Source organism: Callospermophilus lateralis, unplaced genomic scaffold (genome assembly GCF_048772815.1).
Source record: "Callospermophilus lateralis isolate mCalLat2 unplaced genomic scaffold, mCalLat2.hap1 Scaffold_109, whole genome shotgun sequence".
Taxonomy (NCBI): Eukaryota; Metazoa; Chordata; class Mammalia; order Rodentia; family Sciuridae; genus Callospermophilus; species Callospermophilus lateralis.
This window is the reverse complement of record NW_027511135.1, coordinates 2,038,559-2,050,032: the sequence shown is the minus strand read 5'-3', so window position 1 is coordinate 2,050,032 and position 11,474 is coordinate 2,038,559. Positions and strand designations below refer to the sequence as shown.

The 11,474-nt window shown below is 30.6% G+C and overlaps 1 non-coding gene across 1 annotated transcript; it reads right to left on the bottom strand.

Annotated features, from left to right (window-relative positions):
* Positions 1-8,773: 8,773 nt before the first annotated feature.
* LOC143386369 (small nucleolar RNA SNORA71) lies at positions 8,774-8,907 on the bottom strand. The gene has a single exon (XR_013089578.1). It is a non-coding gene; the product is annotated as a small nucleolar RNA SNORA71 (small nucleolar RNA).
* Positions 8,908-11,474: the final 2,567 nt, after the last annotated feature.

Here is an 11,474-nt window from a genome sequence, read left to right as displayed (position 1 = left end):
TATCTTGACATGGTGATGTTATACATAAAACATTTATGTTAAGTAATCCAGTCCATGGAAGTTTGTTGTAAAGACCAAGCTGATGAATAAGCAGATGAGAACATCTGTTTGTACACATGTCCAGGCACACAGAACCCATCATCCTACCCTAAGAATCAGTCTCAGATTTGTGATATTTCAATGCCTTGTTCTTTACAGCCAAAGACTTCCCTACATTCACACAATGTCAAATTATCTTCTCAAAGTTTGTAATAGTCAGTGAAGAAAGCAAGAAAGTGAAGGCTCCAAAATTAGAAATTTGTCAATCATGTTGAAATGTAATGACAGAGACTAAGTTATGAAATCTAAGCTTAGGGATACACACATCAAGTTCTACAATGCAAATGATGCTTTCTCCTACAAAATTAAAAACTTAAATATATATTATAGAGTAATGTGCATAGGGAGATTTTAAGGGGACATAGTGTTTTTTTAGGCAAAACTGAGATATTTGGATGCATTTACTGCATGAATATATTCCTCATTTGACATAATGTCATGGTGCATAATGTAATCCAAAATTTAGCTACTCAAGTCTTTGTCAAGTACACTTGTGACTCACATAATAAGATTAGCCAGTAGTTTGGAAATAGAATATTAAGATTTTCTGTTAGAACATATGAGTTATCAAATAAAATAAATGAGGACAGACTTTTTGAATTTTTATGGTTTATGTGTTTGTTTAATATTCTATTTGGAGTGAATAAATATGACAGTTCCATTTGCTGAAATTGAGATTTCTGAGAAAAAATAATGTGTCTCATGATTGAATATCACTTCAGTGTGTCTCATAAAATTTCCATTTCTTTTCTTCCCCATTTCCAGTGCCATCATTTCAGAATTTAACATATTTTATAGCTATATGCTGCTCCTGTAGTCACCAACTCAGTTACTTTAGATCATAATCATCAATACTCATAGTTTGCATGTTTGAAAGATATTTGGATTCCAAGTCAAAGGTTAAATAAATGTATACATTAAGAGAGCAATTTAACCTGTGAAGATTCATTCCTTTTTACATGGTAAGGTAATAATTACCTTGCAATTTGTTAGAAGAAAATATATATAAAAGCACAATTCTAACACTTGTCATATATTTGGAGAATTAGTTTACATTGGAGATTTCTATCTATATATCTATCTATCAATCTATCTATCTACATATAATTTGTGTGATTTCACCACATCTATTCTTATTTAACCTATCCTTCAAACCCTACCATATTTAACCCAAGGGTGGATGTAGAAAAAATCCTTAACCTCCTTTTATCTCAGGTTAAAGAGTTTAGTGTTTATGTGAAGAAACAAAAGTAGCACACATATAAAGTTAAACAACACATGATCTTACAAATAAATTACATACTTAGTTTATATCATATAAGTATAACATAAGCCTAGCAATTATTTTTTCCTTTTTATTTGTTCTTTTTAGATGCACATGATAGTAAAGTAAATTTTGAACATTATGCATACATGCAGTACAACTTATTCTAATTTAGGATCCTATTCTTGTGGTTGTACATGATGTGTAGTTATACTGGTTGTGTATTCAAATATAACATAGGAAAGTTATGTCAGATTCATTCAACTGTATTTCCTATTCACAGCTCTGCTTCCTTCCCTTCAATGCCCTTTTTCTAATCCAACAATTCTTTATTATTTTTTACTGTTTCACAAGGAGAGAAAACAAGCAATCAAAAAACCGCTAGGGGCTTCCTATTGTAGAACACTAGTTACTTTGTAATGATAAAAGAAAGTCTTCTGTTACCTATAAACTTTCATGTTTATTGTTCTGCAATAATAGGAATGACAGAAATGCAAATCATTACTAATAGTCCCTCTAACAAAACATAGCTATTGCTAACATTTTTGTATGTGTGTTTTATTCAGACTTTTCCCTTAAGCCTAAATTTTATTTTTAATATAAGCTAAAACATTATAAGTTTATTTTTACATTTTCCAGGTTCCATTTATTATTTAAATACAATTACTTTCCATGAATTTTTATCATTTTGAAAACATTATATTAGAGGTTGATTTTAAAATATAATATTCTTCTCCCATAAAATTATAAATATCTCTGGATATTTCAGACATTCTTTTTAAAATATATTTCTACAAAAAGAATTGTAGGACATACTGTTTACCATTTTTGGCATATGTTTTCAAATTGTTTTTGTTTAATAGTTTCTGATGATTCATGTTCCATACAAACTATGTTACTACTCTACTTACCGGCATTCATTTATTGTTATCAATTTAATGTATTTCCTAGTTGCATAAATCAGATACAGGTATTTTTTCTCCGAAACACAAGAAACTTTTTCTCATATTTTTAATGTTACATTTTCTTTTTCTTATGCATTGTTACTTGCTTATGTTTTGGGAATCATCACTCATTTTGTTAATGTGTAGATCTTACTAAGCTCTAGTAATATTATTAATTAATTTGTTTTCTTACAACTGATATGGATATATTTTAAAATAGTCACATAGTTAAATGCCTTTTTACTCTATTTTACCATTTATGTGTGTATGTGTGTATTCTTCACTATTTATATCAATCTTTTAAAATACAGACCATATCAAGTTCCCTTTTAAATTTTTTTTTAGTTGTCAATGAACATTTATTTAATTTATTTATATTTGGTGCTGTTAATTGAACCCAGTGCCTCACATATACTAGGCAAGCACTCTACCACTGAACTACAAACCCAGCCCTCAAGTTCCCTTTTAAGATACTGAAACTATTATCCTATGGAATATTTGTTATAATACTATTTACTTTATAAAATATCTTTGTAAAAAAATGTATATGCCTGTTTATCTATATAGTATTATACAGAGAGCTTATAATATTTATGAAATGGTGTTTGGATTTAGTTCTTATATTTATCACATACTGTGAAACTGAATAGAAAATCAAACAAAATGCCCTTTAAAATACTCAACTATGCTTCTTTATTATGTTTTGGATATGCAATGCCCCCAAATGTTCTTATATTAATGAAAGAATATTCATACATGAAATTATAGAATTTGTGAGAGATGTAACACATGTAATCCATCCTAGTTTCAACTTGCAGATGGGTGAGAACTATAGCAGGTGGGAAATGAATGGAGGAGGTGGGTGACTCGGTATATGCCCTGTAGTGGTTGTTCTTCCCTTTATCCTCTTCCACCTCTTTCTTTTTTGCCTCCTGGCTGCCATGAGTGCAGCAGAGTTCCTCCACCATGCCTTTCCACCACTATGGTCTGCCCCACTTTGGGCCCAGAGCAATGGATTCAGCCACTCGTGATCTAAATCTGTCAAAGTGTGAAATGAAATAAACTTTCTCTCCTCTCCATTGTTCTTATCATGTATTTTGGTCACATTGACAGAAAGATGAGTAATACACTTCTAAATATACAAATAACTTCATTTACTTATTTTGTTGGGATTACAATCTGTTTTTTATATAGTGGAGTGTGCACAATTATAATATACATACTCATTTTTTGTGCATGCCTGTAATCTCTGCTAATCATGAAGCTTAGGGAAGGAGGACTGCAAAGTCAAGTCCTACTTGTGTAATGTAGCAACAACTTTTCTCAAAGTAAAATTATTTTTAAAAATGCGGGTGGTATATCTCAGTGGTGGAACACTTACTTAGACTGTGTGAGGTTTTAGGTTCATTCCAATATACTTTGAAAAATATATTTACTTCTTTTAAGACTTACCCCAAAAAATCATAGAACAATTGTACAGACATATTTGTCTTTGTAAGATGTAAAAGACTAATCATGTTGACTTGCTTTTTTAATATAGCAATAAAATAAATAGCAATATATAGACAATCAGTTAAATAAAGTTATATATTGGTATTACAAAACAGTAATAAGCTATTAAAATATATTGTGATGTGTATGTATTAATGGAATATCTATATCAATACATATATTTCTATTATGCTGACTATACAACAGCATGCTTCTAAGGATTTTACTACAACTACTTGTGTAACTTTGACAACAATGATTTTAGGTGGGACCATTTCATCCCCAAGATAGTGCAACTTTTAACAGAGATGCCAGAATTCTGTTATAAGCTCTGTAGCTCCAGAGCCTAGGATATCACTCTATTTGCTATATGAATGAATAATTAAGCTGTACTTATTTGGGATTAAGGAAGATCAACTAAAAATGCCATCATCTAATTTTGGAGATATGTAATAGAAACAGAGAGAGGGAAAGAAAGAAGGAAAGCTAGTACCTTTTTAGAAATCCAAGTATTTGAGCCCCCAAATGAAATGGGAAACAAGATCTGGCAGAGCAACCTGTTTCAAAACATTCCAGATGATCTGAAACATGTCAAGGTTGGAGAGTCCTGTGTTTCAGATGAATTCTACTAGAGTCCAAGCAGGTGACATTCATGAGTGATGCAGCCCAGGTGTAGGACAACAGAAAGGGTCTAATGTCACGGCAAACTGCAGAAGGAATGCACCTCCACTGGGGTCACAGCCAGCCAGCAAGCAGGTTAATGCCAAATGGAATACAATTACCAGAAATGCATTTTCAGGTAGACATTTCCTAGATTTTAAATGTCAGTAGCCAATTCTAACAATTGTTGGCAGAATAAATACAATATGCTTACATAATTACTCCATTCTGTGTGATCTTCAATTGATAAAAAAGAAGTTTGGAGGTGGGTAATATGGAAAAACTTCTATTTCCCTTTTACCTGCAAGGATTCTTGAAACCAGATTCAAAGAAGGGAGGAGATACTTAAAAATCAGCATTTCTTTATATTACTCAAGGTAAATTTTCTATATGTTACAATAGAGATTAAAATATTAAACTATTAAAGCATCTTGGTATTGTGTATTAATAAGATAATTGTGTCTATAACACCTTTTTTTTCCCAGTGCACATTTTAGACTTTATACTCTTCTTTACTCTGTGTTCTGACTATCCATGATAGAGTTTGAATTTTGGCTCTTTTACAAACAAGGCAAGCATATCTTTAATAGCAGATCTCTGGTCAACTGAGGTCTGTTTTCAGAGCCCTTGCTGCTTTGAGTGTCACTCCCACTGCCATCTGTGCCTTGTATGTGGGGATTTAAAAATGAAGAGATGCTGACTGGGACAGTTTCTCCTCCACTGACAATCTGCCACAGGTGCTGGAAGCAGTCCTTATAGTACTCAATCTTCAGATGAAAGGTTGAATTAGCTGGCATGAGTTTCTTACTAAATTGTTGTGCCAGTGTTTGAAAAACACAGTCTCAAACTAACCTAGATTTTTAGAAGTTGTTTTCTTGTTTGAAGGGATTGTCTTATTGTTGTCCTTTGCTTTGGGGTGGGGACTATTAAAAATGAATGAGGAAGGAGAAGAAAAATTTTATTAAGTTATTGATGATTATGAGGCAAGAAAATGTGCAAGTGACCTGAAAAACTTGACTCTTAATAACCATTCTACCTGCATTATCCCTCAGGACTGAAAACAAGCCCTTGAAGATAACACTTTTTTGCTAGGAAAACTCTGTTGATTCTTATGCTGGAAGAACATGATACAGTAACTGGAAATAAAGAATGAGAAAAGAATAATGTATCCAGATACAAAGCAACATACTGTCAAACTTTAAACACTCTTATAAGATAGTTCAGATATTACAGTATACTGAAAGCACTTTAAAAAAGTCACATAGCTAGTTCATCATTTGGGGTAAATGAATTTTCTTTATAATATAAATATTAACTTCTACTTGGAAATAATCCTAAATGATTAAAATTGATCTTCAGAGAGGAATCATGAACTTAAAGATGAAACAACTTGTTTAGAGCATTTAGGTATTTTCCAAGATTATGGCAGACTTGGAATTCAAAGTATCCTGTCTTAATGGAATTCATAATAGTAATAGCCTTTTTCTGCACATTTAAATCATACATCCCTTAGCAAATATATTCTACATAAGTCAGGAAATTTTGGACAACAGAAGGCACTAATTACTCATGCCCAAATTCATCAAGAGTCAGATTTGAGGGACTATTCCAGTATAAACATGCTTCCTCTGGTTAAAAGGGAAATCTTCCCTTCACAGTCTTTAGTATTAGTCATCTTGTTTCCGAAGACTTACTATGGATTGTGTGAAATGAGGGTTAAGATTAACATCCAGAGCATAGAGAAGGTGGCAAAGAAAACAGTCCCTCGATTTAACAAAGCCTCAGATGAGAATTATGTAAAAAAAAATCAGCCCTTTGCTTAGAAAATTGACTGCACAATCCATATCATTATTTATCTGATAAGAAATGATTTCTTTCTGTGACATTTGTTGCATTTCCAAAGTTTCTGCCATTCTACCTAATTCTGCTACTCTGAGAAATACCTGGTACCCCAGATATTTCTGTAGATGTTCAAATATACAATAGCAATATGCATTTGTGGGAATCCAGGTAGTGTTTGTGTGACTCGCCCTCAGGAGCTAATCACGCATTGGAACATTGAAGAATAATGGAAAGAATTTTCAGACTAGGATTTGATTTCATTTTTTAGATCTCATCCTAAATTTGAGTTATTAGATTCATATTGACTCTTCCTCTTTCAAATCAGTGCTCTGAGAATCTGTTGGACAAAATATATTAAGCAATGATTTACCTGGTTTTATGAAAAGAATTCTGCAAGAATTATTATCAACTTAATAAAAAATAACTATAAATGATGGTCAAAGGTTTAAATTTTACTTTAAAATATTAATTAGGTTTTTCAAACATCCTAATATAAACAAAAATAAATATAAGAGGCATTTAAATACAGAATATAGTTTGAAAATACTGATTGAAAATAATTAGTAAATGTTGTTTATTAATCATTGATTACAAGTGCCTTAAATTTTCATAAATTCAAATAAAGTTAATCTGTTTGGGATTTTCCTGTGTGTAAGAGGGGTGATTTTTTTTTATTTGATTGGTTTTTTTTATTGCACTTTCAAAGCATGGAAAACAATAGGTACTATATGTTTTTGGTTCCACAATAATCACATTTTGCATATAATTTTAGTAATGATATTTATTTTATCATTGATTTCATTTAAAAATCATGTTTATATATACATTTTCTATGCAGACTAATTGTTAAGAAAATTGAATTGGTTTATAATTGTTTAAAATAATTTGATATATATTGAAGATTATATAAATATCTTTTTGTCAAGTACCTTCAATATTATTTACATCTTAGTACTATTCAGAAAAACTCATAGCCAATATTTTATTTTATGAAATACAGCATCCAATATGATCATATTGGTCTTTTGGTAGTTTCTGAAAATACACTAGTTATATCTATTAAATGTCACTAGACGTCATTAATATTCTTGAATTCTATCAGATGTATGATCCTAAACATGTAGATAAATATAACATTTGACATTTATAACACAATAAAGAGGCATTTTGAAAGCAAAATGTAATGAGAAAATATATACTATTATATTATAGTCTCATTTATTGCTGAAACCAAAAGTAAGAAAGATTTGGTGTTAAAAAAAAATGAATGATACTAAAATCCTCTGAATCTGTGCTCCTATAGGTTTACTTTAGCAGAGTTAAGTTTATAATTAAAATGAAATAGTACAAGTGGAAAGCATCAAAACATGGTATTAAAATAAAATACTCATTCATAAGAATGTTATTTTAAGTTACAAAGAAAAATAATAGAAGTAATGAGATATTTTTCCAAAAAGAAATAACAGTGATGAGTTGAGAAGGTAATTTATATCACATAGAAGGTATGAAGGAGTGTGAAACAATCAGTACACATTATGCAGATTCACTATAAAATGTTTCTCCACAGAAAACTTTTTCAACAAAACTTATATAATGTATTTTATTTACAAATAAAACCAAAATTGTGAACCTATTTGGACTAAGGGTATTTTTATCTAATCCATCTTTATACATAAAAGAATATATTATGAAATAATGTAAAAATTTTAAATATTTATAAAATCCTACTTAAAATAAATTGTGTTAAATAAATACCCTATTAATAGTAATTGATAATGTGTTCAATATCCTTATTTTATATATATATATATATATATATATATATATATGCAATTATGAGATTTATAAATAGAATAATATAGTGCACTATGTACCGAGTTCTCATTTTATATATATTTAACTTAGCAAAGATGTAATGAAAGTCACTCAAAACAAAACAAGAGAAGTAAAGAATGAATGACTGACAGGAGGAGGGGAAGAAGGAATAAATAGTTTAAAGTCATGAAAATTTTGTATTTTCCCAAGAATAAATAAAACAGATTAAATGGTCACCTGAAGTTTTCTCTGTTGTTGTAGAATCAAATCTGACTTTTGTTTGTATCTTATATATCTCAGTCAACTCTAACCTTGAAGAACACTTAGTGCAATATGATTCTAAAATCAAAACAACTTCTTAAGTAATTATTATCTAAAAAATAAAACAAAAGTATTCTAGTATAGGAAGAAAATAAATATAAGATTTCCTAAGAACAGTATGTCAATTTATTTCATTTTCTTTCTTTTTTTTAAAGAGAGAGTGAGAGAGGAGAGAGAAAGAGAGAGAATTTTTAATATTTATTTTTTAGTTATCGACAGATACAACATCTTTGTTTGTACGTGGTGCTGAGGATCGAACCTGGGCCGCACGCGTGCCAGGCGAGCGCGCTACCGCTTGAGCCACATCCCCAGCCCTTATTTTTTTTCTTAACCAGAATGTGGGAAAGCTACAGGGTTTGGAAGGGATGGGTAGACCCTCCAAACATGGGGACAATGTCTTCCAGCCATTTCTTTCCCTGCACTATCAATGACCAGGGCATTAGCAGCTCATGATCACTTTCAAATGCAGGACATATAATTTATTATACAGCATATTTTATAGAGATTTTAAAGAATGACTTGTTTTGATTTGGGTGTGAGGTGTCCCCCAGAAAGCATAGGTGTGAGACAATGAAAGGAGATTCAGAGGAGAAATGATTGAGATGTAAAAGTTTTAACCCAATCAGTTAATTAATCCCCTAATAGAGATAAACTGAGTGGTAATGGTAGGGTGTGGATTAATAGGATGGGAATTTGGGTGTGTTTTGGGGTATATATTGAAATCTGGCAAGTGGAGACTTCCCTTTCTGCTTCTTGATTATCATGTGAGCTGCTACCCTCTATCACCCTCTTCTGCCATAATGTTCTGCCTCACCTCAAGCCCTGAGGAGTGGAGCTGGCCTTCTATGGACTAAAATCTCTGACAATGAGCCCTCAAATAAAATTTTCCCTCTCGACAATTGTTCTGCTTGAATCTTTTAGTCACAGCTGAAGAAAAAGATGATTCTAATATGTATTTTATCAAATAAATTGTTTATTTACTAGCTTAATTTAGAAGTAAGGTCCCATATATATGATGTGACTCTATGGAACTTAATTTAACTGTGAATTTGTAAGTTAAACATAACTTCACTTTATTTTAAGCTTTCTCAATTTAATAATTCAGACACTGTATTTTCTCTTACTTCATTTTATCTTTAACTAAAAACTAGTTTCTAATGACATGTGAAAACATTAAATAAATAATATTAAAACTGGTTTGAATAGTTGATGTATTTGAATTGGTATGAAAAATACATTCCCTTGGAAAAATTGAGCTTTATTTCCTGGTTGTGTCACAGAATCAACTCAAAATATAATTAATTTTACCAAATAAAAAATTGATTTCATTCTTCAAAAGAGATAACTACATTTTATTACAATTTTTTCCTCTATGTTCATTTAAATGGCCTTGAAATTTTGCTTATACTACACATATATCCTTAAAAACATTCACAATGTGGAACCCATATGGCCAACCAAAGGAATTTATAGGGTTAATTGCATAAATAGAAGCTTTTAAAAATGCATTTTTCAAACCACAGGGAAGTGCGTGATTATGTATATTTTAAATAGCTGTATATAAATGAAGGCTATGTAGCTTTTTATTTCATTTTAAAGATAAATTTTAAATTTTATAAGAGAAACAATGGCCAAGTAGGAGAAGAATATTTGTTGTTTAAACAACATTTAGTAAATTATATAGATGCTTAATGCAGATGTTTTCACTTTGACAATGATCTCATGGCTATTACCAAGAAATAGAAAAATCCCAAAATACCTCTACCCTGGATATTCTGTGCATAAATGGAAGAACAACCATCCACCAACAAATTAAAAATTATCTACTCCATATATTCAAACACAAAACTTTTTGAAAATACAATAAAATTGATTATAACCATTTGAGGACAAAATTCTTTTCAGGAAAATGTATAGGTGTGCATTGTATGTGTTTCAGGAAGAAATATGTAAATGATAACAGCAATGTTTACCATGATGACTTCCGAAACATAATAAGCACAATGTAATGACAAGCACATTAACAACTTAATTTTTAAATTAAACATATGCTAATTTATAGATTATACATAGATTGTACTCTATGTTTTTAGGTATCTAAAATGTCATTTATTCTTTTAGAATTATGCAATCTGGAATACTAATAACTTGGTTTTAATGTTGATTAAAATTTAACATTTGGGATCACATCTTAGCAATAATACATCAGTGTCTATCCCAGTTTGGAGTGACCCTTATGTTGCATCTGCAAAAGCATTGACAGTTTCCCATTGAAAAGGGTCATCAGGTTCAAGGGATACTAGAAAATTCAAATGTGCTCTATGCAATTTTAAAATTTCCTGTTCCCCAAGGAGGACAAATTGCAAATATAGAGCAGTAAGCATGTTGATGTTCCAGACTAACAGCTATTCTTGTAATTAGTTGACTAAAAAGAAGCAAATATTAAAAATTTCAGGGTAGAGGGTGAGGGTGTAGCTAAATATTAGAGCATTTCCCTAGTGTATGTAGCACTCTGGTTTCAATCTCTACACCCCGCCACCCCCCACACACACAAAGAAAAAAAAAAGGAAAGAAAGAAAGAAGAAATTAAAAAAAATTGAAGGGTACATTCAATATAAGTGGGGGATGTTTTTTTATTTTAAAGGTTGCAACTAAAACAAGTTCAGTGTAATATAACAGTACCATTTCTGTTGTATCATTCTACTTATTTCCAATGCTTATTCATTTAATTTACACAAACTCAACAAGTAAAGAAATACAACACCCCAAAAAGTTTTGTAAATATAATTCCTAATATATGAAGGAGACCTAGATCATAAAAAACAATCAGAAATCAGATCAATCTGTGTTTTCATGGAATTCTCACAAAAATATATTTTGTGTGGTTGAAAATACATTAGTTTCTGTGATAAGGAATATCAAAATGTTAAGCTTAAAAAATCCAAAGAGATCCAGTTTAGTTATTTATAAGAGACACAGAAATATACAGGGAAAAGAGGCTGAGAACTTTGGGGATATTCTAAGCTATTTTCCATAGT